At 35.1% G+C, this 27,574-nt stretch overlaps 2 pseudogenes; both read right to left on the reverse strand.

Moving 5' to 3' along the window:
• Window positions 1-5,520: 5,520 nt before the first annotated feature.
• LOC132272220 (small nucleolar RNA R71) lies at window positions 5,521-5,619 on the reverse strand (annotated as a pseudogene).
• A 19,058-nt stretch (window positions 5,620-24,677) lies between these two features.
• Window positions 24,678-27,029, reverse strand: LOC132268139 (putative pentatricopeptide repeat-containing protein At1g12700, mitochondrial; annotated as a pseudogene).
• Between the last annotated feature and the right edge of the window lie 545 nt (window positions 27,030-27,574).

Here is a 27,574-nt window from a genome sequence, read left to right on the forward strand (position 1 = left end):
GACCCACATATTATTATTTTAATGGAAGTGCTCACCTAATAGTAAATGAATCCCAACAATAGTAATAATGAACTCCTTTATCAAGATAAGTTATTGACACATTGATTGAATGATTTATTATGCTACGGAGTTGAGGGACCCATATTAATTAAAAGGGAATGTTCACCAATAATGATAATAAAATCTTATTCTATTGAGATTTATTATACTATGTGGTTGACAAACTCATTTTAATTTTAAATATGCATGATAATATTAATAATTTACCTTGCATATTGTATGAATGCATTTATATTCAGATTTATTATGTCTAATCCATTTTTCCTGCTTGCTAACATATTCAATGTAATTAGACCTCAATTATACGGACTGGAAAAGGAATTTAGATATTTTATTCACAACGTAAGGGTACAAATGTATATATTACTCCTATACCTAATCCTTTTACTTTAAGATACCGAATTTGACATTAATGCTTTTAATAAATGAAATAAGGCAAATGATGTGACTTGGTGCAATATTCTAAGGTTTATCTCGAATATGCTCCAAAGCTAACATTTGCATTATTTTATTTTCTTCAAGCATCATGTTGAATGCCAATGAGATGTTTTGGTGAGATTAGATAGAGCATATGCCTAAGTACTGTGTCAAATTTAAATACCATCAAGATAACTTGAGGAACTCCAGTATGATATCGGATTTTGAAAAATGATTGTTTATTATTTAAAAATTAAACTGGAGGTCAAAAGGGCTGACTTAGGTGGTAAGTTTGAAGTTGACAAAATTATTGCCTTATTATCAAACTCGTTCGACTCTTTTAGAGTGAACTAAATAAGGGACAAGTTTGAGTTCACACTCGCTGATATTCTTATAGAATTGGTAACAGATGAAGGAATAATCAAGAGTATGGGCGTTCATATCAATCTAACCTAGTCTATACCATCTTCTTCTAGGCCCAAGTGAACGGGTAAAGGAAAGAAGAAGGATGATAATAGGACTAGGCTAGCACAAAACATGGGTATCTAAAAGGTTAAAGGGAATAAGGCCGTGTATGTTGAAGGCGCAGGAAACTGTTTCTTTTGCCGCTAACTAAGACACTAAAGGACGAACTGTCTAAGCAATGACGTGGTATAGGAAAATGTATATTTAATCATTGAGCCATGTTACGTGGTTGTATCTATTAATTTCTGATGGATAGATTCTGGAGTCACTAGACATATTTGCAATTCATTGCAAGGATTTCAGGAATCCAGAAGCCTCAATGATATGGATATATATTTGTCTTTTGACTTGATGCCAAGGTTGTAGCTAAGTCAGTGGGAGTATTACATCTGAAATTAGAGAGTATGAGGATATGAGTATTAGAGAACTATCTTTATGCATAGATGTTAGACACAATCTAATTCTTGTTTCACTTTTGGTTTATAAAAACTGTGTTATTATTTTGTAAAACTAGTTTTATCAAATTGAATAGATGTGCGGTTATTTCTGGTGCATTGAAAGGTGGTTAATATACTATAACTACAAGCTCATAAAATTTACAAGATGTAAAAACTAATGTTGCATCTTCTAGATTGAATGTTAAGAGAAAATTTGTCATTCTTGACTCATTATATTTTTAGTGTCTATTTTTGGGTTGTTATCAGTCAAAATGAGATTCAAAGATTGGTCAAAGAAGGTTTATAACCTAGTGAGGCAAGGGAGCCTAAACCAAACTTGTGAATCCTATTTTGAATGATAGATAACTCTAAGGGTTTAATCAGCCAAATGAAATAGACATAAAGAACAATTGGGGTCGGTACACACAGACACGCATGGTCTTTTGAACATCCATGCAAGATTACTCATGTTTTGGATAAATTTATCTGATGCGACACAAGTCTAAAATTTTTTGTCTATTCCGAAAGTGTCAAGACTGATGTGGAGCACAGATTAGGTAAACTTAACAAAACATTTCGATCTAATCATGTATATGAGTACTTCTTAGTGCAAAGACTATATGGTCAATGAGGGTGTTGCGTACCAGGTTTTCCACAATCGACGCTAAATGAATTTAGGTGTCAAATAGGAATAACAGAATGCTGCTTAACATGGTTAGATCTATGATCAGTTATGCTACATTATCTCTTTCATTTAAGAGTTTAGCGTTAATGATATCGAAGCGCATTATGAATTGCATTTCATCTTAGTTTGTCTCAAGGATACCGTTTGAGCTGTGTTTTTGACTTAATCTTAGTTTGAATCACATGCACATATGGGGTAGTCTTGCACATTTGAGCTTGATATGGACAAGTAAGATGGAAACAGATCATATGCATGATAAATTTGATAGCTACTCTAAGGGCACTAGGATGAATTATTTTATAATCTCAATGATAAAAGTTAATTATTTACACTCACTGTTTATCTATAGGAGGATCATATTATGAATCATATATTGATAAGCGCTGAAAAGTGCGTATTTAAACCTCTTAAGCTTAGGCATTCTAGCACCTTTATCTATCTTACTTTACCGTTTTAGATTAATTTCGTATTATTTCCATTTTCAGGCACTTATCCCGAAAATAAGCTAACTCAGCCAAATAAGAGCAGAATTGAAGCAATTCTGGGATGAATCAAAGAAAGGAGACAAGTGGAAGCAAAAGGAAGAAAAAGGTGAAAATCAACATCTTCGATCGATCTCAGATCAAGGTTCGATTGATCCAACATGATCGATCTCAGCACTTCAAGATGGATCAGAGCCAAGATGACATTTTCAGAGATCTCAAAAGTTCGATCAATCCAACATCATTCTTCGATCAATCGAGCTACCTTGTCCTTATCCAAATGATTAATCTTATCTAGTTGTACCACCCTACCAACAACTTTTGTCCTTTTCCCAAAAATATCTTCAAAATATCTCAGATTTGTTTTTATCCAAAAAGCGCCGCCATTGAGGATCGATCCAATTTCAGTTCGATAGATCTCAGCCATGTTCGATCGATCCAAGTCCAAGGTTCGATCGATCGAACTTCCTCTAGCGCGAAAAAGTTAAATTTCTAGCTCACAAAAAGTTGTCCTTTATCCAATCATTGGGGAATATTTGCTGTACGACCCCAGCTTATTTTGGGTGTCATTTGACCTACCTATATAAGGATAAGGATTACTTTTTACATCATATCATATTATATCATATCATACCTTGTAGAACTCTTGGACAGCAAGCTTAGAGGAGGAAGAGGCTAGAGACACCATTGGAGACTCTTCATCAACCAAGGAGCAAATCTCTACCATTGAGTTAGCCCTTGAGGGTTGGAGAAGCACTACCATGAGTGGCTAGACATCCTCTTGGGGCTAGAGTTAGCCCCAAGCATGCTTTCTACATCTTGATTTTGTGTATTATTGAGGGATTAGTGTTGTAATACATATTTTGGCAGTTTTATATATATATCGATCTTGTTTATTCAATGATTTATGTGGTTTAATACTTCCAATTGATCATTTCATTCTATCCATATGTCTATGTATGTTAGAATAGATGTTCATGTGTTTGTCTCTATTTCTTATGTTATTGATGCATGTCTATGTGTATTAATGCCATAGATCTAGAGATTGTCAAAACATAGTACTTAATGTAATGCTCTTGTAATTTTCTAGATGGTTCATGCTCACTTCTTGATGGATTATGCCTCTCCCTTAGCTTAATTAGTTTAATTTCATGTCATTAGCTTAATTGTAGTGTAATGGTAGCATAGTTGTTAGATGGGAGGACAATCCATACTTGTTGTTTGATATTCCATACTTTTGAATGCAAGTAGTATATGTCTCTAACCTTGTGGTGTATTTGGCTTGTGAGCTTAATGAAAGGATTAATGACTTGCCAGATATATTGTGCTTTTCATATGCTATTTAGACAATATATACTTAATTTTTAGATATATTGTGCTTTTCACATGTTGGTTAGACAATATATACTTAATTGGTCACCAGTGCTAATTGAATCAACCAAACACACACACACATCAATATTGTAACACATATTTCCCTCATTAGTCACTTGTTAAGGGTGTAGAAAAGTATTGTTTGGTGGTGACCTCTAAACCCCAAGATCTCTCTCTTACTTACTCTTTATTGCATTCAATTATTTAGTTTCATTTGTTCTCTAGTTTAATCAACCAACCAACTATTTGTTTGATCACTCGACCTACTAACCCTAATAGTGATTCCACAACCAAATTCGACTCCAATCCCTTTGGACGATCCCTACTCACCCTAACTATATTTTTAGTGAAGGTAGTAGTGGCTTTTATAAATGTAAAACTTGGCCCTTACCTTAATAGACACTCTCTAAGCTTGTGGTGTGGTGCGGCAATACACCACCAGTTTTTGGCGTCGTTGTCGGGGATTAGGCAACGTCGTATTTGTGGAATTCATTAGGAATTAGTACTATTTTGATTGTATCTTTACTTTGTTTTTATTTTTCTTTTGATTACTTATTGCGTTTGTTCATCTTTGACAAGGAGCATTAAGCTAGGAGGCAAGCAAATGAGCCACCAAGCAAAGGAGCTAAGCAAGCAAGGAAAAATGCTAAAAATTTAAAAAAATTGCTAAGCTAAGCTATAAATTTGGAGTTAAAGTGTTAAAGGACCTTTGTGAGCTTTTTCTTACTCAATCTCTTAGTTAAATCATCGGCCCACGTAGAGGCTTGTTTTTCATTTCTTAGATAAATTGTGAGCTCGCGTGGAGGCATTCTTAATTGTTCTTTGCATCATTGTTGTTAAAGCATAGGAGTATAGGTTAAGTGTTTGTGGAGGAAGTTTCATTGAATGGTTGTGAAGCCGAAGTGTTTGTTCATTCATTGTGTTTATGCGTTTTTACATTGTGCATGCATGGTCGTAGATCACTAAGACCAACTCTTGTCCCTCTTGATTTGCATCTTGAATCCGTAGTTAGAAATCCTAGGGGAAGAGGAAGTTCTAGTTCTACCGGATCCATTACATCAATGGAAGGCCATAATAAAGAGCATGTAGAGGACCTTGGTCACATAGACCAACAAGGTATCCTTCATCTAAATGTGCATCATGAGAACATTTAAGCACCATTAGACATGCCTAGGTCATTCATTCACCAACCACAACAACAACAAGGCCAAGTTCCATTTGGAATGCCAAGGCCATTTACTTTAAAAGATCACTATGTGCCTAATGAATACAATGCACCCACATGCATTCAATTGCCACCATTTAGAGCACATCACTATGAAATTAAGCCACAAACCATTCAAATGCTTCCTAACTATCATGGACTTCCAAGTGAAGAACCTTACAAACATTTGGATGAGTTTCTAGAAGTATGTTCCACCGTAAAATATACAAACATGCCGGAAGAGGTCTTAAGACTCAAAGTTTTTCCATTCACCTTAAAAGACAAGGCAAAGTATTGGTTTAATAATCTTAGGCCTTTTTCAATCACTTCTTGGGCAGAAATGCAACAAGAGTTCTTAAAGAAGTACTATCTGGTTTCTAAGACCAATGCCATGAGAACCTCAATTCGAGAATTTTCACATGGGGATGGAGAAATGTTTCATGAGGCATGTGAACGCTTTAATGAATTGCTTAGGAAGTGTCCACATCATGACATGCCCAAATGGCAATTAGTTCAATATTTCTTTGAGAGCCGTGCTTCTAAAGTCATAGATCTGTGACTTTTTAGTTTTCATCTTCGCACAGTTCGATCGATTGAACTTCTATCTCAGATCAATCTTGAGAGATCGATCGAACTTAGTTTTTCAGTTTCTCAAATCGATCGAAGTTTTGAGATCGATCTCACATTTTTTGTGATCGATCGAACTTCACAGATCTCATATACACACTTCATTCATCATGTATTATATTCATGTTATCTCATATATGCCCAATTCCTGTGATATTCCACATTGGATACAATTCATACTTACATTGTTTAGCATGCTTCATATCCTGTCACTTGCACAGATTCATGTCATCTATATGTTTTGTCTATCTTATTTGACATGCATGTTTTTATTTTGTGCTTTCAATTCTTTATTCTGGCACTGACTCCCCTTGCAAGTTTTTAAATTATTTTTTAGGCCATGAATAAGCGCAAGACTGTTGCCAAGAGGCAACACGGGCCTCAGAGACATATCAGACCTAGGATAGAGGAGCCAGCAAAGCCCTCTCATGCACAGGAGGAGCCAATACAGCCTACTCCACCTCAGTCACCTACTCATGAGGCTAAGGATGATCTATTTTATCTACTTCTGCGGCTTAGCCTGCGTTTACACCATCACCATCTCCATCACATGTTGAGGCTGAGCATTCACCATTACCATCTCCACCACGCCAGCCAGCTCAGCCAGCTCGAGAGCGTGACAGGCTCGCGTCTAGATATGTGCACATGATAGTGGACCATGAGTTAGTGTTCGACACAGATTTTTTCTCCAAATCGGTGCTGACCAGAGCAGCTTACCATGATATTATCCAGAGGGGCCTTGCAGCTATTCTTGTCCTAGTTACTAAGCCAGTCTACCCGCGGCTAGTACGGATGCTCTTCCAGAACCTCCGACCATCCCCGCATACCACGGCAGAGCTGGTCACTACTATAGATGGCCATCAGATTACTATTACTGTGGACACGCTAGCCCGATCATGCCATTGTCCACACCGATGCACCCGGAGCTACAGGAGCTATATCCGAGGCTATACAGGCCTTTTTATGCCAAAATGGCAGTTTTTTTGACAGGTCACCATGCCGATGGCGAGACTTTTGCCACCCGCACCTTTCTTCCAGATGACATATGGTTCTTTGATTCCGTTCTCTTTCGGAACATATATATGGCCGGGCACAAGATTCAGCGGCGAGGAGACTATTTGACAACCCTCTACGTATTTTATACAGGCCACTGGGTATCTATCCCCGCGCTCATCTGGAGCGTGATGAGGAAGCTCTTCGATGAGTATATCAGCAAGGAGAAGCTCGGAAGGGCTAAGTCTCTCCCATTCGGCCACCTCATCACCCAGATACTGATCGATCAGCGCTATCCTTTTCATCCTCAGGAGCACCCTAAGAGAGGTTCCTGTCACTTCTTGAAAAAGGACTGGAACAAGAGCTACAATGCTATTATCATCATAATGCAGGACCACGCTGTAGTGGCTGTAGAGGAGCTCGAGGCTGAGGAGGCAGAGGCAGCAGCAGCAGATCCCGCAGCGGACGATGTACTAATAGGTCCATCTGCCGAGCACATAGACATCGATTTAGAGCAACCTGCAGATGACGCAGAGCAGCATTCTCCAGCTGGGTCGCCAGTACACGAGGAGGAGCAGACTCAGGATCTTTCTTCTGATTCATTCATACCTGAGGCTCCTAGTCAGACCCACGACTTTGGAGAGCGTCTTCAGGCTCTTGAGGATGCAGTGGTTACTATCCGAGCTGATACTGTTGCCATTCGAGCCAATGCTGTAGCCCACCGAGCTGATTTTGCTACATTCCGCACGGATGTCATGACTGCACTCCGAGACTTATCTCGCGATATCCACGGAGCTCGCCCTGCCCGTCTTGCCTCGTCCACCTGAGATTCCCAGTTCTTCTATCTTTTCATATTACACCTTTATAATCTATACTTCATTTTTGTCACTGTATATTATCTGCAGCCGGATATGTCGGCATTGCTCTTTTGATGTACTCTATACTTTATTTTCTTTATATATGTTTTTGCTATGGATGTCATCTATTATATTCTTATCTTTGTATGTTTGACTCCATCAGGTACATCACAATGACTTCAGTGAAAGAATGCTACATAATTTTCAGGACCACCCTTATACCTTTCTCACTGCTTTAGTTCATTTACACTTGCATGTCCACTATGCACTGATTATCCCTTTTTGTTATCTGATTAATTTATTCGAGTACCAAATTTCATGACCACAGTTAATCCCAAGTTTGGGGGGTTCATACCACCCACATTGGATACTTCAGTCCCAGTCATTCTTTGCCTTAATTGCACCGATACACTCTTTCCTTTTGTTCTCTTTGCACATTGAGGACATTGTGCCGTTTAAGTTTAGGGGTAATGGTGTACTTTACAGTGTTAGCTTTAAACTTCAAATTTTGAGCATGACTTGTGTATTTGAGAGATTTTCTATGATTGGTCCATAACTAGCTATGATTTTGATCTTTTGATGATTATATTGCTTAAAATTTAAATATTGTTTGACTTGAGAGTCCAATATTCCTTGTATGCCTTATGGATGTCATTTAGGAGTAAAATTTTCGAAAGATTGATATCTTGCTTGCACTTGTGGTCCACATCATCTTGATTTTGTGATTGTTTTGAGATTCATTCTACGATTCTACACTAGCATAGGCACACACTAGCATTCATTTGTGGGGTACATGCTTTGTTGATTATTGAATTGGTTATATCCCAATTGGGCTAGTAGTGCATTGAAAACTTTCATTCTTGATAAAGGTGGATAACAACCCATTTTCACTAAGTAGCCAGGATTCTAGCCTCATCAAGCACTGAATTTTTCGCGCCGAAAGGTGGAGGGCCCAAACTCTAGGATAATAATTTAATACAAAAAAAAAAAAAAAAAGAAGAAGAAGAAGAAGTGAGGACTTCTTCCAAAAGGTGAGAAGTGGGAAATGATTAGATAGAGGTTGTCTTGATTTGTAACCTAGTTGATTTGAGCTTATAAGTTCGTAGGGGTGTTTGAACGCCTAATACCCTAAAGCCGTCTAGTTTGGGAGTCATTGACCTAACGCTCGACCTCATGAATTGTTAGAAAGCTTAATAGATCAACACATTGCACCATGTTTCCATCTTTAATCCTATAAAAAAAAATAAAAAAAATAAAAAAAGGATGAGTGAAAAGAATAAGCACACCTAGATCAATAAGCTTTAATAAAAGGTCCACTTTTTGTTTTGATGATCGGTACTAGATTTGTGTGCTAGTTTGAGGGTAAGGATGTAATTAATTCTTTAGTTGGATAAGATAGCAACATATTTGATGCCGATCCACTCAAAAAGGATTCTAGAGTTGTTTTGATTTGCATGATCATTTTCTTGATGTGTGGAGGACCATACTTGCTTGCTTGATGTTGAGATTTTGGGAGATTGCTTAGAAATGTTTAAAACATTGCATACTTGAGGTAGTTTTCTTCCGATGCTTGTTTGCAATATTGGTGTCTCTTTTGAAAGAATGAGCTTAATGTTTGTGCGTATTATTTCTGGAAACCCTCACGAGACTTCACTCGTCCACTAGGGGTAACCTAGGGGTTTAAAAGGCTTGTTGCATATGCTAAGTGCAATCGTGTTCCCTACGAAAGTGGCGTTATCCATTTATTGTTTTCTAGTTCATAGTTGTTTGGTTATTCATTTCATTCCTTTACTTTGTAGTTCATTACTAGGGACTAGCAATATTTAAGCTTGGGGGTGTGATGAGCGCTGAAAAGTGCGTATTTAAACCCCTTAAGCTTCGGCATTCTAGCACATTTATCTATCTTACTTTACCGTTTTAAATTGATTTCGTATTATTTTCATTTTCAGGCACTTATCCCGAAAATAAGCTAACTCAGCCAAATAAGAGCAGAAATGAAGTAATTCTGGGATGAATCAAAAAAAAGAGCCAAGTGGAAGCAAAATGAAGAAAAATGTGGAAATCAACATCTTCGATCGATCTCAGATCAAATTCGATCGATCCAACATGATCGATCTCAGCACTTCAAGATGGATTAGAGCCATGATAACATTTTCAGAGATCTCAAAAGTTTGATCGATCCAACATCATTCTTCGACTGATCGAACTATCTTATCTTTATCCAAATGATTGATTTTATCTAGTTGTACCACCCTACTAACCACTTTTGTCCTTTTTCCAAAAATATCTTTAAAATATCTCATATTTGTTTTTATCCAAAAAGTGCCGCCATTGAGGATCGATCCAACTTCAGTTCGATAGATCTCAGCCATGTTCGATCAATCTAAGTCCAAGGTTCGATCGATCGAACTTCTTGCAGTGCGAAAAAGTTAAATTTCCAGCTCACAAAAAGTTGTCCTTTATCCAATCATTGGGGAATATTTGTTGTACGACCCCTAGCTTATTTTGGGTGTCATTTGACCTACCTATATAAGGATAAGGATTACTTTTTACATCATATCACATCATATCATATCATACCTTACAAAACTCTTAGAGAGCAAGCTTAGAGGAGGAGGAGGCTAGAGACACCATTGGAGACTCTTCATCAACCAAGGAGCAAATCTCTACCATAGAGTTAGCCCTTGAGGGTTGGAGAAGCACTACCATGAGTGGCTAGACATCCTCTTGGGGCTAGAGTTAGCCCCAAGCATGCTTTCTACATCTTGATTTTGTGTATTATTGAGGGATTAGTGTTGTAATTAATGCTTCCAATTGATTATTTCATTCTATCCATATGTCTATGTATGCTAAAATAGATGTTCATGTGTTTATCTCTATTTCTTATGTTATTGATGTATGTTTATGTGTATTAATGCCATAGATTTAGAGATTGTCAAAACATAGTGCTTAATGGAATGCTCTTGTAATATTCTAGATGGTTCATGCTCATTTCTTAATGGATTGTGCCTCTCCCTTAGCTTAATTAGTTTAATTTCATGTCATTAGCTTAATTGTAGTGTAGTGGTAGCATAGTTGTTAGATGGGAGGACAATCCATGCTTATTGTTTGATATTCCATACTTTTGAATGCAAGTAGCATATGTCTCTAACCTTGTGGTGTATTTGGCTTGTAAGCTTAAAGAAAGGATTAATGACTTGCTAGATATATTGTGCTTTTCACATGCTATTTAGACAATATATACTTAATTTTTAGATAGATTATGCTTTTCACATATTAGTTAGACAATATATACTTAATTGGTCACCTTTACTAATTGAATCAACCAAACACACACACACATCAATATTGCAACACACACTTCCCTCATTAGTCACTTGTTAAGGGTGTAGAAAAGTATTGTTTGGTGGTGACCTCTAAACCCCAAGATCTCTCTTTTACTTACTCTTTATTGCATTCAATTATTTAGTTTAATTTACTCTCTAGTTTAATCAACCAACCAACTATTTATTTGATCACTCGACCTACTAACCCTAATAGTGATTCAACTACCAAATTCGACTCCAATCCCTTGGGACGATCCCTACTCACCCTAACTATATTTTTAGTAAAGGTAGTAATGGCTTTTATAAATGTAAAACTTGGCCCTCACCTTAATACACACTCTCTAAGCTTGTGGTGTGGTGCGGCAGTACACCACCAGTTTTTGGTGCCGTTGCCGGGGAATTCATATATTACAAGAGCATTCCATTAAACACTATATTTTGACAATCTCTAAATCTATGACATTAATACACATAGACATGCATCAATAATATAAGAAATAGAGACAAACACATGAACATCTATTCTAGCATACATAGACATATGGATAGAATGAAATGATCAATTGGAAGCATTAAACCACATAAATCATTGAATAAATAAGATCTATATATATATAAGTGCCAAAACATGTATTACAACACTAATCCCTCAATAATACACAAAATTAAGATGTAGAAAGCATGCTTGGGGCTAACTCAAACCCCAAGAGGATGTCTAGCAACTCATGGTAGTGCTTCTCCAACCCTCAAAGGCTAACTCCATGGTAGAGATTTGCTCCTTGGTTGATGAAGAGTCTCCAGTGGTGTCTCTAGCCTCCTCCTCCTCTAAGCTTACTCTCCAAGAGTTCTACAAGGTATGATATGATATGATGTGATATGATGTAAAAAGTAATCCTTATCCTTATATAGGTAGGTCAAATGACACCCAAAATAAGATGGGGTCGTACAGCAAATATTCCCCAATGATTGGATAAAGGATAACTTTTTGTGAGCTGGAAATTTAACTTTTTCGCACTGGAGGAAGTTCGATCGATCGAACCTTGGACTTAGATCGATCGAACATGGCTGAGATCTATCGAACTGATGTTGGATCGATCCTCAATGGCGGCGCTTTTTGGATAAAAACAAATATGAGATATTTTGAAGATATTTTTGGGAAAAGGACAAAAGTGATTGGTAGGGTAGTACAACTAGATAAGATCAATCATTTGGATAAGGACAAGGTAGTTCGATCGATCGAAGAATGACGTTGGATCGATCAAACTTTTGAGATCTCTGAAAATGTCATCATGGCTCTAATCCATCTTGAAGTGCTGAGATCGATCATGTTGGATTGATCGAACCTTGATCTAAGATCGATCGAAGATGTTGATTTCCACCTTTTTTCTTCCTTTTGCTTCCACTTGGCTCCTTTCTTTGATTCATCACAGAATTGCTTCATTTCTGCTTTTATTTGGCTGAGTTAGCTTATTTTCAGGATAAGTGCCTGAAAATGGAAATAATACGAAATCAATCTAAAATGGTAAAGTAAGATAGATAAAAGTGCTAGAATGCCTAAGCTTAAGGGGTTTAAATATGCACTTTTCAGCGCTCATCACACCCCCAAACTTAAATATTGCTAGTCCCTAGCAATGAACTACAAAGTAAAGGAATGAAATGAATAACTAAACAACTATGAACTAGAAAACAATAAATGGATAACGCCACTTTCGTAGGGAACACGATTGCACTTAGCATATGCAACAAGCCTTTTAAACCCCTAGGTTACCCCTAGTGGACGAGTGAAGTCTCGTGAGGGTTTCCAGAAATGATACCCACAAACATTAAGCTCATTCTTTCAAAAGAGACACCAATATTACAAACAAGCATTGGGAGAAAACTACCTCAAGTATGCAATGTTTCAAACACTTCTAAGCAATCTCCCAAAATCTCAACATCAAGCAAGTAAGTATGGTCCTCTACACATCAAGAAAATGATCATGCAAATTAAAACAACTGTAGAATCCTTTTTGAGTGGACCAGCATCAAATATGTTGTTATCTTAGCAAACTAAAGAATTAATCACATCCTTACCCTCAAACTAGCACACAAATCTAGTACCGATCATTAAGACAAAAAGTGGACCTTTTATTAAAGCTTATTGATCTAGGTGCGCTTATTCTTTTCACTTATCATTTTTTTTTTTATCTTTTTTTTTTAAATAGGATCAAAGATGGAAGCATGGTGCAATGTGTTGATCTATTAAGCTTTCTAGCGATTCATGAGGTCGAGCGTGAGGTCAATGACTCCCAAACCAGACGGTTTTAGGGCATTAGGCATTCAAACACCCCTACGAACTTACAAGCTCAAATCAACTAGGTTACAAATCAAAACAACCTCCATTTAATCATTTCCTACTTCTCACCTTTTGGGAAAAGTTCTCACTTTTTTTTTTTTTTTTTTTTTTTTTTTTTTTTGTGTGTGTGTATTCAATTATTAACCTAGAGTTTGAGCCCTCCACCTTTCGGCGCGAGAAGTTCAGTGCTTGATGAGGCTAGAATCCCGGCTACTTAGGGAAAAGGGGTTTTTATCTACCTTTATCAAGAATGAAAGCTTTTAATGCACTACTAGCCCAATTTGGATGCAGATGAAAAAGGGTTGTAATATATGTTATTGTCAAAACATAGTGTTAGTAACATAATGTTAGAGAATATGGTATGAGTACCAGATGCACCACATGTGAACACACTTATTATAGAGATTGAGAATAATATATGAATTCCCTATTGATGCGTCAGTATCATCTAGTACACAGATTCCTACATTGGTACATTGATGCAGTGGGAGGATTATCATCCAATCTGACAGAATCATGTTTTTAGGTGAGACCTTTACAGATATCCCTGTTAAACATGAGTTGGACCCAGTAAGCTACACGGAAGCATGAACCGATATGGATATAGATCATTTTAGCAAGTTGCTATGAAATCAGAGTTAGAATCTATGTATTCTAATAAAATCTGGGATCTTGTAGAACTTTCTAGTAGGGTGATACCTATGGAAGGCAAGTTAATTTACAAAAGGATACTAGAAGATTTCTTAGTGAATAAATCATGAGTGTACAAGGGAATGTCATTATTTTTCTAATTCTATATATATTGATGACATCCTACTCATTTAGAATGATATGGAAAGTTTTGTCATTAGTAAAGAGGTAGTTGTTCAATTATTTAGAAATGGAGGATTTTAAAGATGTAAGCTATATTCCTAGGATCAAGCTTTTACAAGATCAGGTTAAAAGGAAAATAGGCTTATCTTAATAATCCTACATTGATAAAGTTTTGACCAGGTTTGGTATGCATAACTCAAAGAATGAGTTCTTGCTTGATTGATATGGATTGCTCTCTCTAGTAAGTAGTTTTCCAAGACTAGCAGAAGGAGATTGAGCAAATGAGACTGGAACTATATGCTTTGGCATATGGGAGTCTCATATATGCCATAGTCTATACCAAACAGGACATCTGCTACATTGTAGGGGTAGTCAGAAGATATTAGTCCAATCATAGACTTGATAACTGGTCTGTTATGAAAAATATCATTAAGTACCTTAGGAGAACCAATGATCTCATACTTATTTATGGATGTGATGATGTGGTTCCAGTCAGGTATGCTAGTTCTGATTTTAAATCAGTTATAGATATTATAAGGTTCATAACTTAGTGTATGTTCACTCAATGGAAGGGAAATCAGTTAGTAGATTGTTAAGCAGATGTTAACTGCTGACTCGAACCTACAGGGCAAAGAAAGCTTTTTGGGTTGATCTCACTGATTTAGAGGTTGTGGAGCATACTAGTCTGTCTATCAAGATATATTGCGACAATAGTGTAGAAGTAGTCCAAACCAATTGCCCAAGGTTCCATAGAGGAACAAGGTATACTGAGAGGAAAGTATCATGTTCTACATGATATTATCTAGCAAGAAAATGTATTCATGGCTATAACATTGCGTTGGAACACAACTTTGTTGATCCATTAACAAAGGTGTTATGATCAATAGCTTTGATCGTCACCTGGATAACATTGGAGTTAGATGCAATCTGAATTGGCTATGAGGGCAAGTGAGAGCTGTTGGGATTTATATGCCCTGGCATAACAAATTCCTATTTGGATTATAGTGACATATGTTCCTGACGTTTCTGAAATATTTATGCTTTATACAATTGGTGAATTCAATGTATTATGTTTCGATTCATTATAGAATTGATAGTGTCCACTTTATTACAAGAGATATTTATATATGTATGTGATGGCGACCAATACATGAATATAAATAGTAATCATAAATTGTTCATAGTCGGTAATTATGGATGGACTCATAATTAATTAAGACTTGAACTGGATCCGCGTTAGGTTGACATAAATTACGAGAGCCGTCGTATGCAATTGCTCCCTATCATTGTCATGGCATTTGATTCTTAAGCATGAGAGAAGTATAGACTCTTTTATTAATTAATAATTACTTTGATTTGTTCGGCGGATACTTCGGGATCCTTAGACCGACACTCTGGGTAGTTATGTAATTAATAGTTAGAGGGTTATATTTTTAATATTTGCATCATTGCTACTTATATTTATTTTGTATTAATTATGGTTGATCACAAAGTAAATTCAAAGGCCTTCGTGTGTTTTTAGACAAAATGATTTATTATATATTTGTTTATTTAAATTATTATTTTTTTGTCAAATAAATGTTTTATTGTGATCGAGCCAGAAATAATCAATGGTACCAAAATAAATATATTAATTAAGTAGTCGAATTGATAGCTTTATTTATCCGATAACTAATTATGCATAGAGGGGTCAAAATGCAACATTGACTTAGAAGTTATTTATTATTAATTGGAGTTCAATTAATTTCTTTTAGTGGAGTAGAAATTAATTTATGAATTAATTGAATTGGGTCCATGGACCGGGCCAATTATTAATTCATTGTAGTCAATAAAATAATAAGCCCAAAGGATTCTCACTCATAGCCCAACTTGATATTGGAATCTTATTAGATTTGAGACATGTGAATTAGAGATTAAGAAGGATTTATTGTTTCCTTTTCTTTATCTTTATATTGCCTATATATATACATGGTTTATGTATATTTTAGAGGTGATTTTTTGGAAGAAGGAAAAAGGAATATATTTTCTCTCTCTAGAAAATTAGAGTTAGTGTTCTCATCTAATGGAGGCTCCCACAAGCCTAATTTTCCAAGGTTATTCATAGAGGCTTATGAGTGATTCTTAAAGGCAAAATAATTACCAAGAAGATAGAGATCCAAGGAGAAGGCATCTTGCTAAGGGATCTACAATAAGTGAGAATATTCACTTTAGAGGAAAGATTTAAAGGTTTACTCAGACCTTTGATGTAAGTATTTAATCTATTAATTGAATGATACATCATATTTTATTTTTGTATAAAACTTGTCTCTATGTGATGAATCAAGATTTATGAATCAAAATCCCTCAAAAAGTTTTTAAAACTAGCACATTTCCTAACAAATCCATCTAGCAAAGTACGGTATGTCATAACATCAGAATGTTGGCCATAGGTTCGCATCTCATTTAGAAGTTGTTGCGCAACTAGAGGTTTTCCTGCATGGTAGAAACCACCAATAAGAGTGGTGTAAGTAATAGTATTAGGAACCAATCCCAATCGGGAAATTTCGTGAAAAAAGTCTGACAGCATCATCCATTCTTTGTTTCTTACAATATCCATTAATCAATATGCTATAGCTCCAACCATCAGGTAAACTACCCCTACCAACCATCAAATCAAATATTTTCTTTGCCTCATGAATTTTGCTTTGCAAACAATATCCGTCCATCAATGAATTGTAAATGACTGTATTAAGCTCCTCACCTTTTTGGATCATCACTTCAACTATTTATATTGCTTCTGCAAGCTTCCCTTCCTTACAAAGTACATCCACAATTATAGTGAAGGTTTGTACATCCGGTTTGATGTTTCGGTTCACCATTTCATTCACTAGTCTTGTAGCCTTTTTCCACTGGTTTGAATTGCACAGACCAATGATTAAGGAGTTGTAAGTGAAAACATTCGGTGAAATGCCTTTACGGATCATATTCGAAAAGAAGTCAAAGGCCTCAGCTACCAATCTGTCCTTACAAAGACTGTCAATGATCATGCTATAACAATGACATTGGTTTCCTAATTTCTCTCTTCCATCTTCTTAACCAACTCAATAGCTGCGATGGTGTTCCCTGTTTTGCACAACTCATTTATAATCTTTCCACAAGTAACGGAATCAGGTCGAAATCCCTTAGGTTAATTCCACCTACACCCCCTAAACTTTGCCAATATTCCACACACACCTGTTCTACGTTTCATAATGCCACCTACACCCCTTGTCAGTAACAGAAGTTTAGTTTACTAATGGAAATGTGTGATTTTACTGTTTTACCTTCTAATACCTTTTAAGTTAAAATTATTAACTTAAAAGGAAAAGACTCTAATACCTTTTATGTCTCTCTCTACTCACAGACGCATATATAGACACACTATATATATCTTTCTTTTCTTTTTTTTTCTTTATTATTGCCGGCGACGAAGAAACTATGCCACCGATAGCCACCACAGAAAAAAGGTGGCTCTTATCACAGCCGAGCCGTTCTCCTTACTGCCCACCCTGCAATTGCAAGGATAGTCGCCGTTTAACTGCAAGGGTACACCGTCGTTCAACCTTCAGTCCTTACTACTCGCCGTTCAATTGCAAGGACAGTTCGCTAGTTTTTATCACAGCCTCCGTTCCGAGCTTTTCACCGAAGTAGGATCGCCAGACTGAACTGGGTGAAGCGATCTCCGGCGAGTTACAAAACCGATCTCATCGTTTCTCCACCTCAACCCACCACCACCACGACTGACCACCCACCACGTACATATACGAAGACACATATACACACATACACATATATACAGACAGACACATAGACACACATATACATTACACACAGGTTTGACTCCAACAAGCTTCAGTCTAGTCCGGCGAGCAGTAGAGGTGAACCTCAGTTCAAACGTGCTTTGGTTAAGGTGCCAAAATAGCATAGGCGAGACCACCAACATGTAGTGAACAAACCGCGAAGCTTCGCCAGACTGAACTGAGCTTTATCGGACTTGGGATCACCGGACTGAACTGGGTCGAGGTAGCTGTGAACTTCGCCATCGTCATTTTTAACCCATCTTACCTCGTTCTTATCCAGCGTTACGAAGGTAGATTTGATGGTGACTACACAGCCGTAGATTTGACTGCGTTGAAGTCTGGTGTTTGGACTGAACTAAGGTTCCTCCTTTTTCAGACCGGCTAACAGCGATTCAGTCATACCAAACCCAGTTCTGCGATTTAGTCAAGCTCAAAGCTAGAACGAACTATGTTTGACCAAACCCAATTCAGTCCGGCGAGCAGCCATTCCTCAACCCACCTCGGTGAAACCCAATTTAAAACGGCCATAGACACGCCAAAGCTCTATAGAAGAATCCGGCCTAGCTCTGTAAGTTCATCACCATTGTTAAAACTGCAAGTTTCACCATCCTTGTCACAGCCCGCTTCATGCCGGTAATTTCATTCCACCAAACAATCTCATCAGCGTCCTTCATTGAAGCATGTCTGTCATCCTCTTCACCGCCGTTTAATCGCTTCATCACCTGTCAATTCAATCTCGCCGTTTCTCGCCAGTAAAAACAGCTTCGTCGTCGGTCCTTGTTGGTAAATTATATGGCTGCAATTCCCGTTTTGCATCGCCTAGTCATCTTTGCACATTGTTCAGACTTGTTTGGTCACCATCTGTTGGTGCAAGGATTAATACTGTGGGCTCAATTCTGGCGACTTACAAAGTTGAAACGATTGGTGAATGGGGGTGTTCTGGGTTCGGTGATATGAAGGCATAGTTATCCTTTTTAGTTTATAAGTTAAGGGTAATTTTGTAAATTTGCATCGGCTAATGAGGTTAAAAATGTCATTTCAAGTATTGGAAGGGTAAAATTGACCTTATACCAATTTGTTCATGCTAACACCATCAATTGCCTAAAGGCGTGGGGTAATTTGTTACATAAATCAAAACCTCAAGGGAGGTAGGTGGAATTATGAAACTTAAAGAGGGTGTGTGTGAAATATTGACAAACTTCAGGGGATGTAGGTGGAATTAACCCAAATCCTTTTACCCCCGTATCATTAAACAACTCTACTGCCTGACCTATTTCATCCTCACTACAGAGTCCCCCCATCAAAGTGCTGAGCATCACACTATCCACTTCATACCAAGCTTCAAAGTTCTCCCCAGAACAGAGAAACCCAAATCCACCCGATTCAAGTGACAGTAACAATTCATCAAGATGCCCAGAGTATAAGCGTCTGGCTCAGCTATTCCTGAGGACTCCGTTTGCTTAAGCAAAGAAATCGCAGTGGTGTAATGTTTCATTCTCATAATGGCCCCTAACAATCGATTGAAATGCACAATTGAAGGAAGAGTTCGCATTTGAGACATTTTATCAAACAATGCAAGTGCATCGCCAAGGTTAGTGAAATCAAATCGATTTTGATTTCTCAGAGAATTCATGAACTGGGTTTGACTACTCATACTGGGAGGGTTTTGAACTTTGCCAGTTTGGGAATGAAACGAAGCCCTTAAATTATCAGTAGCAAATGGATAATCAATGAAGAAACAAAACAATAATGCTTAAGAGAAGTTGTAGAGTTACCGACAACTTTCTGGAGAGAGAGAGCACCACCATTTCTAAAATTTGAGGATCCAATGACATTTCTTTTCATCATCTTTCAGCTCCCCTCTCACACTCTCTCTCTCTCTACATTAACAGCTGCCCTCTTTACGTCCCATGTACGTGAAATGTTGATTGATTCTGTCCGGACGTCGCTTAGTCTACGACTCTACGGTGCAGCAGGTCGAAAGCCAGCTAAATAAAATGCCAAAATTAACCATTGTTTCAAATACTATCTCAGTCTCATTAGTCTGAACTTAAAAAACTCCTCTACTATCTATTTAGTGTAAAAAAAATCATGTATGGTATAAAATTCCTGGATATTTAAAATGATGATAATACTTTTACTTTAGTGGAATAAATTAATCCAGGCCATGCAAAATGACGATAATGCCCTCAAGATTATTATATTTTTATTATATTATCTGATTATTATATTTTTATTATATTATCAGTTTATTCTATTTTATATATATATATATATATATATTTTTATATTATCAGTTTTATTAAATTTTTTATATATCGTCAGATTATTATATTTTTTATTATCAGTTTTTTATGATATTATATTATCAATTTTTATTATATTTTTTTTTATTATATTATCAGTTTTATTATATTTTTTATCATATTATCAGTTTTATATTTTTATTATAATTTTATTATATTATCAGTTTATTATATTTTATATTTTTTTTATATTATCAGTTTTATTATATTTTTTTTATATATTATCAGATTATTATATTTTTTTATTATCAATTTTTTATTATATTATCAGATTTTATTATATTATCCGCTTTTATTATATTATAAGTTTTATTATATTATCAATTTATTATATTTTTATTATATTATTGTTTATTATATTTTATATGTATTTTTATATTATCAGTTTTATTATATTTTTTTATATAATATCAGATTATTATATTTTTTTATTATCAGTTTTTTATTATATTATCAAATTATATTATATTATCATGTTTTATTATATTATCAGTTTTTGGAAACAAATAATAAATATGGAGATGGAGAGAGAGAGAGAGAGAGAGAGAGAGAGAAGGTGGGGGAGAGAGGGGCGACGAAATGGGTAAGATGTCATCCAACAGAAGAGTAAAAATTGGTGAGGGGCAAAATGGAAATTAAAAGGGTAAAATAGGATTTTCATATTTACTTTTTGTCAAAAAGTGATCAAAATGGTTTATTTGCTTATTTTTTTTGAATTTTATGGACTAATATGCACATTTTAAAAAAGTAGGATTAGTTCTACACAAACCCCATATATTAGGGGTTTTTTTTGCACTTAACCCTTTATCAAATTATATATATAAATAAATTGTGCAATTTGATTTCATATATATACAATTAAATATATATAAGATATATAAATAGGAACGGAACCGATCAACTTTTTAAGACCCCAATCCGTTAACCAATTCGTGGATTGCAGATTACGTGTTTATCAATTCATGACCGAACCGTGATGCTAAAAAAACCAATCCAATCTGAATGCATCGGTTTCACGGATTGACACATCAAATGAACATCCCTAACATAGATTACCAAAGGCAGGGCACACATATATTGCAATGAATAAAAATTGCATGTACTGTTTTCTTCTAAAATAATATTCAAATATAATTCAATATATTCTATTTGAATAAAAATTGCATCATTAGAGTCCGTTTGGGATTGCTTCTGTATTGTTTAAAAGCGCTTTTATTTTGAAAATTTGCGTTTAAATGTGTTTGGTAACCATTATAAGTGTTTTAAATGATTACCAAATTTAGTTCAGTACACTATTTGAATTAAGATAGAATTTGGAACTTTTAAAATTGCAATGTAGAAGTTAAATATTTTAAGTAACTTTTTTTCATTAAACAATTTTTTCATAAAGACAATTACACTCCTTCCTTAATAAAATTGCTATTATTAAATATGGTAACATGATATTAAAGGATATTATTGTAAAATTAGCAATAGAAGTGTTTAAAAAAAAATTATTACCAAATAAATTTAAAATAATTTAATTGTGAAAAGTAAAAATATTATTATATTGTGTCATCAAACACCTAACATGCTTGTTAATGACAATAATTTTTTGACAACTCTAAGTAATAAAAACTCTTTTTTATTCCAACAGTAATCCGAAAAGGGCTCTTATTGTTAGTTGAATTATATTTGAATACTATTGTGATTAGAAAGACCTATATATGCTTCTTACACTGAATTTGATAAGAAATTGTCCAATCAATCTATCAAAGTAAGATCAAGTCGATCAAAAATAAAAACAGCCCACTTTACACCAACGATTCATAATGGCATTTGGTAAAACCGGCCAAAAATTAGCATGAAACTAGATTTTGTGAAATCTAAAGTTAGAAATCGATGAAGTTAATTTTCTCAAGTAGTTTACATGCATTCATCAAAATAGTATATACATGCATGTATATTGGATTTTCTCAAAAGAAAGGAAGAATGAAATTGGTGGAGAAGAAATCAGAAGCTCAAGTAGATATGGTGCATATTTGTGGTGCACCACTTCTAATAGTATACTCATTTTTACCCCCAAGTGGTGCATAAAAAATTACCAAACCCTATTTCGATAGTTTGGTTATTCGTCGACAATAAGCAAAGAAAGGAAGAATGAAAGTGGTGCATAACAACCAGTCGCCAATAGCTGAACCAAATAAATACATCTATATATGTGGATACACTCGGATTCTTGATCTGCTCAATTGGTCTTTGACATCTTTTTTGCTCAATTTGCTTAAAATGACGTCAATAATCTCTTATATTGTGAAAATCAATCAATTAATTATATTTAGGCTCTGTTTGGTCAAGCAGAATTAATTAGAAAAGAAAGGAAAGTGAATTTTTTATAACTTTTTTAGAGTTTGGATAGATGGAAAAAGAATCGTAATATTAAATATAATTTCCCGCATTAGATTATTTTTTTCCAAGACTTTTCTTACACAAAACACACGAAAATAATATTTTCTCGTGAAAACTGTTTCTTTTTATTTTAAGTTTCTATTTTATCCAATAACTTAATCATGTAAAATAACCAACTTCTTTTTCTATAACTGAGTTTTAAAGAAGCAATTTCTCTAACAATTTACATGTTCTCTTCCAATAACGATTTTTTTTGTTCCAAATATATGGATTGCAGTATATATATATACCTCTATTATATATACAACGAATAACATACATTTGGCTCTTTTTGTATTCTTTGGTTGAAAGTCTATGAGCCCAATTTTTTATTATTTTATATTTTAGTTAATTTTATTTCTACCTAAGAAGTTTTGAAGTATTATTTTAATTTAAACAATAAAAATGAATATAAATAATTATATTATTAAATTTAATAATTTATCATTTTACTAAATCTTTGCTAAAAATAGACATCATCGATCGAAAACAAATTCATTTATTTTTTTAGTATTTAAAATCGGGTAATTTTAATATGCACAATCACTTTCTTTTTATTTTCATGCTATCCAAACTAACAAATTAATATTTTTCGTACAATGTTCTAGAATAACTTCCGTGGTAACCAAATGCTTGCTAGAAAATAACTTTTCTTTTCTTTTTCATTTCTTTTCTTTTCTTGCTTATTTCCATCTAACCAAACTAGCCTTATTGTAACCATTACATCTAAACACTTCTTTAAATGACTCTTACACCCAAACATACCCTTATACACTTCTGTCTATATACACAAATATATACGTTGTTCATCTTCTTCACAAGACATGTTTTCTAATAAATAAATATAAAAAAAATTGCCAAAATGAACCCTTCTCTCTATTTGGGTGTACTGTGCTTTGTGTTGATATCTATGTATGTACGCACATATGTTAGTAGACTTGTCAACAGATCGGATACTGATCGAATCACAGTTGATCCGATCTGAATCCGATAAGCATATAAGACGATTCGATCCGATCCGATAATTCGATGAATTTTCATTTGATGAATCCATATCCGATTAACACTTAATCGGATGTCTGATTCGATTGAATTATATATACTTATACACAAATCAAAGCCTTTCCCTTCATCGACAATTTCTTCGACCTGAGAATGAGCTTTCATTTTGTAGGTTATTGAAGCTAAGGTGCAGGGCAACCCTGTGATTCTCAAAATTTTGAGAGGCCCTAGTTAAACTATCAAATGCGAGGCCCTTTAAGTTTTACACATGCAAAAAAATTATAATAGTGCTGAATTTCCACACTATGTTTTCAAATTCTACAACTAATATAATTGTGCGCCAATGCATAAGAAAACTAACTAATAACGATAAATTTATCACCACCAACAAATAATTGTATGTCTTCAATGTGCATAGATAACTACCCAATAACTGTAAAAAAAATTAAAAATAAGAGAGACAATTTTTATATGTAGATTAATTGTTTTTCCTTTTCTGAATATGGGGGGACTGTTGTGAAAAAAAAAAAAAAAAAAAATATTACAAAACTTAAGTGGATGAGATGTATCCAACATCGTCATTGTTTTAGGCATGAACAAAGTTGATGCTTTGATGGTGTAAAGTTTAACTTACAATAACAATCAAGCCTTTTTTAAATTATTTTGGATTTGTTATATAAATCATATGTTTTCATTCTGTTTTATCCCAGATCATGAAGTAAATTAAATTGTATGTTTTCATATTCTTCTTTAATAACTCTAACTACATTAATCCCTAACATCACTCTCAATTTAACGTTGGATCTCTCTAATAAAGTTTTATTACAGAATATTACATGTTTTTTTCTCCTGTAAGAATCAAATTTCCTAACATAAAAACTTATACTCAGGATTCAAAAATGTTGAGACTCCATATGTTATTACCACAACAACAAAACGAAGAACACAGGCTCAAGAGTTTGTATCACTTCTTTCCCAAAACTCCAAAATTCAGTGCTTTAAATAAAATTTATAACAATTTTGCTAATTTCATTTTTTATTATAATCCAACCTCTCCATTCAGAAGATGGCACTAGTAAAGTAGTCCATCTTCAAATTTCAAAATAGAGAATTTACACATGTACCAGTTCTTTTATTTTTTAGACTGAGGTATTCAAACCTGCTATTATTTTACAAAATCTTTGCGGCAAAATAATAAAAATACAAAAATTACAAAATCGACTTGCCATAAACGAATCATAGAGCCTGGATGTATTATCAAAAAAAAAAAAAAAAAAGGTTGTTTAACACTAAGATAGGTTGCAACTCAGATTCTCTCCTTCGTACTTCTCATGGATTTCACCCAAAAAATAAACATAAAGAAGACACTGATGTAAGCATCAATAGGCCATACATACAGCACACTGCAATGCCAAGAAAATATTAAACTTCCACCTAACATCACAAAACCCAATACAAAACACAGAAACTTATTGAGCATCTCCACTATTATTTGATTAATTCAATAAGGGTCATAGTACATGCATCGGTAGAGAATCCTTTCTCAACCATTTCTTGAAGAAGTTGCATTGCCCTTAACGTCTCATTGTTTCGAAGAAATCCCTGCACAATTATGATGTAAGCGCAACCATCTGGTGAGCAACCACACTCGTCCATTTTCTTGAGTAGCATGTTTGTTTCAGTTAACAACCCTTCCTTACAAAGTCCACTTATCATAAAACTATATGTGCGAACATTAGGTTGCAACCTTTTGGAAGGAAGACTATAAAAGAGTTCCCTTGCATCTTTAATGCTTCCAGCTTTGCACATACATGAGGATGCTGTAAACCACAATATTAGGATGTAGTCCACTTTCTTCCATGTCTTGAAACAAGGCCATTGCCTCAGCCAGACATTGGTTCTTACACAATCCATTTAACAAAGCAGAGTATGTCACAATATTAGGATGTTGCCCACAGGTTCGCATCTCATTCAGAAGTTGTTGCGCAACTAGAGGTTTTCCTGCATGGCAGAAACCACCAATAAGAGTGGTGTAAGTAACAGTATTAGGAACCAATCCCATCCGGGAAATTTCGTGAAAAAGTCTGACAGCGTCATCCATTCTTTGCTTCTTACAATACCCAGTAATCAAGATGTTATAGCTCCAAACATCAGGTACCAACCATCAAATCAAATATCTTCTTTGCCTCATGAATTTTGCTTTGCAAACAATATCCATCCATCAATGAATTGTAAGTGACTATATCAGGTTCCTCACCTCTTTGAATCATCCCTTCAACTATTTCTACTGCTTCTGCAACCGTCCCTTCCTTACAAATTGCATCCACCAATATACTGAAGGTTACTACATTCGGTTTGATTTTTTTTTTCACCATTTCATTCAACAATTTGGTAGCCTCTTTCCACTGGTTTGAATTGCATAGGCCAAGGATTAAGTTGTTGTAAGTGACAACATCTGGTGAAATGCCTTTACTGATCATTTCCGAAAAGAAGTCAAAGGCGTCAGCTACCAATCTGTCCTTGCAAAGACTGTCAATGATCATGCTATAAACAATGACATTGGTTTCCCAATTTCTCTCTTCCATCTTCTTAACCAACTCAATAGCTGCGCTGGTGTTCCCTGATTTGCACAACCCATTTATAATCATTCCACAAGTAACCGTATTAGGTCGAAATCCTTTTGCCCCCATGTCATTAAACAACTTTACTGCCTGACCTATTTTATCCTCCCTACAGAGTCCCTTCATCAAAGTGTTGAGCATCACACTGTCCACTTCATAACCAAGCTTCAAAGTTCTCCCCAGAACAGAGAAACCCAAATCCACCCGATTCAAGTGACAGTAACAATTCATCAAGATGCCCAGAGTATAAGCGTCTGGCTCAGCTATTCCTGAGGACTCCATTTGCTTAAGCAAAGAAATCGCAGTGGTGTAATTTTTCTTTCTCACAATGGCCCCTAACAATCGAGTGAAATGCACAATTGAAGGAAGAGGTCGCATTTGAGACATTTTATCAAACAATGCAAGTGCATCGTCAAGGTTAGTGAAATCAAACCCATTTTGATTTCCCAGAGACTTCATGAAATGGGTTTGACTACTCAAACTTTGAGGGTTTTGATCTTTGCCAGTTTGGGAATGAAACGAAGCCCTTAAATTATCAATAGCAAATGGATAATCAATGAAGAAACTAACACAATAATGCTTAAGAGAAGTTGTAGAGTTACCGATAACTTTCTGGAGAGAGAGAGCACCACCATTTCTAAAATTTGAGGATCCAATGACACTTCTTTTCATCATCTTTCAGCTCCTCTCTTTCTCTCTCTATAGATATAATAAACAGGTCCCCTGAAGCTGGTCGGGACACCTTCTCTGTGTATAGACATAAAACCGACCCACCTTTCCTAATGCAATCAGATTCTAAATTGGGCTCAATTATCAAACAGCCCCCTAGATTAGCAAAAATTATTATATTGACCCCTTTTTGTGACGAAACTATTAAGTTGTTGCGAAATAACAATAATGTCTTTATTAGTATATTAATATTTTATTTACTAAAATTGTAGCGTGAGAAGAGCAATTTCGTCATTACGAATTACAAGATTGTTTTAGTCGGCAAAATAATGCAACAACGTTTGTATGTGATTTTCAAGTGATACTATTATGATAATTTTAGATGGTAAACAAATTGAAATGGAGTGATATGATAAATTTTTTAAAGAAATTTTTCAATCGATATATCAAAGTTTATATCAAGTTAAATCAAAAATAGAAACAACCAATTTTACCCCAGCGATTCATAATGGCATTTTCTAAAATCGGCAATTAACATGAAATTAGATTTTGTGAAATTTGAAGTTAGAAATATACTGTAATACAATACACACACATATATATATACAATAGGTTTTCTCAAAAGAAAGAAAGAAATAACGTGGTGGAGAAGAATT

This window comes from Cornus florida, unplaced genomic scaffold (assembly GCF_030987335.1).
Source record: "Cornus florida cultivar Cherokee Brave unplaced genomic scaffold, ASM3098733v1 CherokeeBrave_3.0.0_Hap2_Chr08, whole genome shotgun sequence".
In the NCBI taxonomy this organism is placed as follows: Eukaryota; Viridiplantae; Streptophyta; class Magnoliopsida; order Cornales; family Cornaceae; genus Cornus; species Cornus florida.